Below are 6000 nucleotides of genomic sequence, written 5' to 3' on the forward strand. Positions count from 1 at the left end.
CCCTGACCCTCAAATATTGATAGAAAAAGAGGGATTTTCTTTAGTAAAACACATTCGTGGACTGAAATACTGTGGAAAACGGCGTTAAACCCAAAACAAACAAACAAACAAACATTCGTGGACTATTTCAAATGGAAGCCAAAGACATGGAATAATTCAGTCTTTCTTTAGCGCATTTCCAAAATCAAAATAAAAAACACATTCATGGACCATCACGAATTCAAAATCAATGATTTCGTGCCACCCATCCTTTCTTGCACTTTTCAAACAATTATGCATTCAACTTTGATATTCATTGATACATTTTTCATTACAAGCAATTAGGAATGATTTATATAATAATATCATTTTCTTTACATTCACAGATTCTTACATACAAGAGAGCGCTATACAGATGGAAAATAATTTTTAATCCATCCCAATCGCAGACATGTTGTAAAATATATCATCCGGCCATTTCAAAGGCGAAACGTTTTACATTCTTTCGAACTTGTACAAGTTAAATGAACGCTGATATTGACGGAAATAGATGTATAATACAAATATTCAAAGACATGAATAAATCCATCATTTCTTCTTGCGCGTGTCGAATTTTTGCCACTTAATGTTATATCCGATTTAATCTATCCCTATTGTTAAAATCAAATGCATTGTATTAATCCACTCTGTTGTCTGCACTTTTACAACACTCTTGCATACAATGCAAAATAATTATGATAATATGTCAACATCCAAAGATTCGAACCAAACACGCTGTCCTTCATTCAGTTGATAAAATATCGTCTGCTACCGTCTTGATGATATAGTATTTTGATTATTACGTAACAGTAGTCATTCAGCATTTACTTATAAAATCATTAAGTGAAATTTGTGTTCATATCCTTTGATGATTTTTGTCCAAGTAATTCCGCAGATGTTTTATGTATACACTGTTCCAAGATTATTTGTTTCCGTGGTACTGTACAATTATTATGAAAATTGACACAAACTTTTAACTTAAAATATATATATATCTATGATATTGTTCATGATCATTAACATATTAACATACTTTTAATCAAATGTTACATAGGCATTAAACTGATTAATCCGTTCAACATTTTCAACATTAATTTACATTAAAATCATAACATTAATTATAAAAGGCAAGTACCCTGCGCCGCTAATTGAATCGTCCAATCAGCGGGACACGCATTGTGTGTTTATCTAGCCGAGGCGATAACATCCTGTTGAAGTGACCGCACTCGATAATTATACTCTCTCATTCAGAGGAAGACTTGGACAATAGGGTAAGTACATATTTGATTTATAATTATCTTTTAATGTTAATCAAAGAGCTATAAAAATAAAGTAGAAGAAAAAAATTATCGTGCAAATGTTTTTCAAGAATGCCATTGGAATTAAACGAGAAAAAAAAGTTGCAAGGAAGAAAAAAGCAGCTACAGTACCGATAAAAGTTACATTTCGTATAAGCAAATTTCTTTACGAATGAATTGGGGACACAGACATTATTCATTCATTCGTTCAAAACTGGAATCTCAAAAATGCATTAATGAAGTTAAATATATTTATGATATTTCATCTAAGAAATGGGTAATTCATTCTCGCATACCAGAGGTTCTACCGTGGTTCCCCAGGATTTTGACGAACATCTGATGGATCAGAATGGGTAATCTAAGCGTCATGTTATACTGTCAAAATAACGCTATTTCAGACTTAAGTGTAAGCAGTTTTGATGTATACGTAATATTGTTTCGTAGTATTATATCAAAAATTATATCTGTCACTACGAATAGATTAACACACCAACTCCTTTGTTACCCTGGGTCTATATATTTCGGAAAGACTTGCATGAAAAATATATATCTCACGGAAAGGTCTATATGTGCACGTAAACCGGTATTCTATTACACTAGCCAGACCTGTTCACGTGCACTTAGAGGACATGCGCACGTGCATCAGAAATTATTTGAAATCAGAGGTCATCAGTTAGTAAATTATTCGAGTAGGTCTGTAAGATCTTGTAAGAAACAACAACAACAACAACAAAAAACTGTCAAACTAAAATCATTCTTTCATTTTAACTACCACTGATTAGGCATGTATACAATATGACATAATTATTTCGAATGATTGGCAACACAAGTACAGAATAATGTAAATTAAATTGGTTACAGGATGAAATACCGAAAACTGATGTTACTCTGCATAATATCTTAAATTTCATTTAGGTTAATCTATGAGATTTGGAGTTTTAGATTCATAAGTACTAGTGCACCTTCCAATTTGCAGCTTTATCTTCTTTACAACATTTATTCATCAGTTGGCTGTTTACTGCGGTGTATTATTTTTTTTTCAAAACTACATGATTCGAAAGAGTGCACTTGTGATACACAGTAAAATGTACATTATAACAGGGACGAATCCAAGATTAGCGGGGAGTTTCTAGGGGACCTGGGGTCCATGAATATGCTCCCTCGGACAATCGTTTTTGGATGTGTAATTCATATAGTGCAATCCAACGTATATTTTAATCTGGGCGTGACTATTTGAGGCATAAAAGCAATATGAGCTGCGCCGTGTGAAAACCAACATTTTACTTTGCGACCAGCATCCTCGCAGTCTGGAAGGATCCATGCTGTTCGCTAACGGTTTCTCTAATTGCAAATATCATGCTTTGAAAGCGAACAACATGGATCCTGACCAGAATGCTGGATGCGCAAGCTGGTCTGGATCAATACTGGTCGCAAAGCCACCATGTTGGTTTTCTCATGTTGCGGCTCATAGGATGAAGTTGAGACTGTCGTCCGGTCCCTATATTTCAGCGATTATAAATTTGCGAGCGAAGCAAACCAGATATATCAATTTTAGGACATGAAATGTATGATTGCCGCCCCGCCCCCTCCCAACACACATACAAGCACAAACACAAACATGCACAAGGTATAATTTTTCAATTCGGACGAAAGAAATTTTGATTAAGGAATAACTTACAGCCAAAACCGTGTTTTAACGCTATTTATACAAGACAGACGGTTGTACGTCTGGCGTAATAGTTTCACAGTCCGACGCTTAGCTCAATAGGAGGAGAGCTCAGATCTACGGATCATGGGTCGTGAGTTGGATCCCTGGACGGTGCGTATATTCTCCGTGACGATCGATAGAACATTGTGTCTGAAATCATTCGTCCTCCACTCAGATTAATCTGTGGAAGTTGACAGTTAATGCGGAGAACAGGTTTTTACTGGTACACTGATAAGGCTAACTGCGCCCCCCCCCCCCCCCCCGTTACATAACTGAAATACTGTTGAAAATTACGTTAAAACCCAAAACTAACAAAAGTAATAATTTCACGAGGGCGCAGAGTAAAACCGGATATCGACGGCCTTCAAGTGTAAGAAAGACCTGCCGACAAGTTCATTAAACACTTCAGGCGCTCTGCGCTCATGGTGTCACATGAAGAAAGACCTCGTACTCGACTGATAATCTATACTTTAACCTGTTTTTAAACAAAGAAACATAAATACGTGTTTTCATAATGATTTGAAATAAATCAAACATAATATGCGTTTTCACAATGGCTGAAATAAACATGTGTTTTCGTAGTAACATGTAATAGATTCAAAGATTGTCGTTTTCGCGAAGGCCAGAAGGCCACAGGGACATGTCGTTCATGCCATTATTTAAAATGTTTTAAAAATCGAAATGATGTAGAAAGTTTGAATGTATGTACATTTTGCTCGTTATCAAACGATATCATAAGTGTTGCTACAGTGAACATATACCTCCAGGCAAGGAGGTGGAGATACTACTCCGTGCTCGTGCTCTCGGGTTGTAAATCCAAGGGAGACTAATAGTACACTTGATCATGTCATAAAAGTATTGCTTTAGCTTAAGTTTTAAGCAATGAAATGTTAGCAGCTATAGTTAAATATTTCACATGTAGTTTCTTAAAATTAAGTAAAGCTTTTTAATTGATGCGAAAGGTAACGGACCAGAATACTGGATGCTGTAAAAAATTTAACACACAAAGATTAGACGGTTATGACGATTATTTTACTTGTCTATAAAACACGAAGAAAGAAACATCAATAAAGATCGTTTTAGATTTAAAAAAAAGTCCTTGCGAAAATATTATACTGACCGCGAGACTGGAAATCGAAATCTTTATTTTAGCAAACACACCATTTTCACAATTTGGACAAATTAAAACATTAAGTTAGAAAAATATCGATCGGAACTTGTACTGTCACAAAGTATAAGGAAATGTACAAAATTATTTTTTGAAATAAAAATAAACCTGTCATGTCACTGTCACATATTTCGTCAAAATACAGTAGTCCTAAATAGGTATCAAGCAGCCAGATATGGCGGAAGAAATAATCCTCCATTTTTCCCAGTAAAAGTGGCATTTTCATGTTTTATATAAGACAGGTCCTTTTTTTTTCATTATTGACCTATACCCGACATTTTGGTAGCATTTCAAGTGGGTTTTTTGCTTTTAAAGACATGTAATCAAACATATTACAGATATATTCTTACACACAATTTACAACTTTGTCAGTTGGAAGATATTCCATGGTGTAGACATGTCAGACATTAAATCTTTGACATTAATATTACACGATATCTACTTTTCTTGGTGGTCTTTTGTGGTTTAGTGATCATAAGGCTAGTGATCTGTTCTAAAATGGGTCTGGGTATTATTTACAGCTCGCAGAAGATTGCTAATTTTATTAGAACATACAGCATTTTTACATGTTATACCCTTAAATAAGGCCTAACATTGCAGACAGGTAAGGAACACTAATTAAGGACAATAACGACAGACAGGTTATAGGACACTAATTTTGACAAGGTATCGCTACGGAGCTTGGCTAGGTTTGGTTAAGATTACATTGTGGATGTATTTTTGACATAATGATAGAAGCAGATATGAGAAGTGTAATTAATTAATTTATTTGTTTGTTTATTTATTTTGGTGAAGTAAAACTACATTTTAGTAGGAGTAGTAACAAGCAGATCACATCACTGCATTTTTATGTACTGTATAGTAAACAATTATGATGGGTAAAATCTTTCTTGAAAAATCTCTACCTTTTTTGTCTCAGTTTGAAGACAATTCTTAAATTGAGGAAAGGACTGGCCCGGCTATGTGTGACAGGAGTATGAACACATTACATTTAATATGGAATGTTATTTACGAAATACAGTTTAATGAATTAAACCATTTAAAACGCAAATGAAGTTATAACACTATCTAAATAGAAACATTTTAGATAACTTGTTTAAAATTGTCAAACTACATAGGAAAATTTAATGATATCTATTTCTTTTCGCGATGAAAGGGTATGGTGCGTAATGATACTAAAACTATGCCATCCCTCCCCATAACCAGATTTTATTCATAATAATTTTCACACGGATCATTGTATAGCCTTCGTCAATCTCGGCATCTGTGAACTGTAAGATCACGGAGTCGTTATTATAGTTTTTAAATGCGTGTACATATTTCAGGTTGACACACGATGGAAATATGCTTATGTGAGAAGTTTCCACTAGTTGGCCTGTATATTTACACGTTCCGGGTGTATCAGCAGATACTGACAAACAGCCTTTTTATCAGTCAGAAGTTCGTCAAAAGTCAGGATGAACTACTGGGGAACCATGGTAACCTCTGGTATGCGAGAATGGCAGACTGCATGGATGACCATTCGTTCTCAATGATACTCGAACCTCACAGAGTAAATTACACTTATGGAGATCATGAAACTGAATATTTCCATGGGGTTTATCGTTCATAACTCTACTCTCATAGCAGACGGCAAATAGAGAGGTCTATAGACCTTATAAAGACATTTTCGGATGTCTGTGAATAACGAAAATATGAAAGAAGTGATGCTAAATTGATTTGATGCGTAACGGCGCAGGATTTAATGGTGAAATGTTGTGTATTACTATTAATTAGAAACAAACATCAGAAATGCATGATGTAGTATA

The sequence above is a fragment of the Mercenaria mercenaria genome, chromosome 14, assembly GCF_021730395.1.
Source record: "Mercenaria mercenaria strain notata chromosome 14, MADL_Memer_1, whole genome shotgun sequence".
NCBI lineage: Eukaryota > Metazoa > Mollusca > Bivalvia > Venerida > Veneridae > Mercenaria > Mercenaria mercenaria.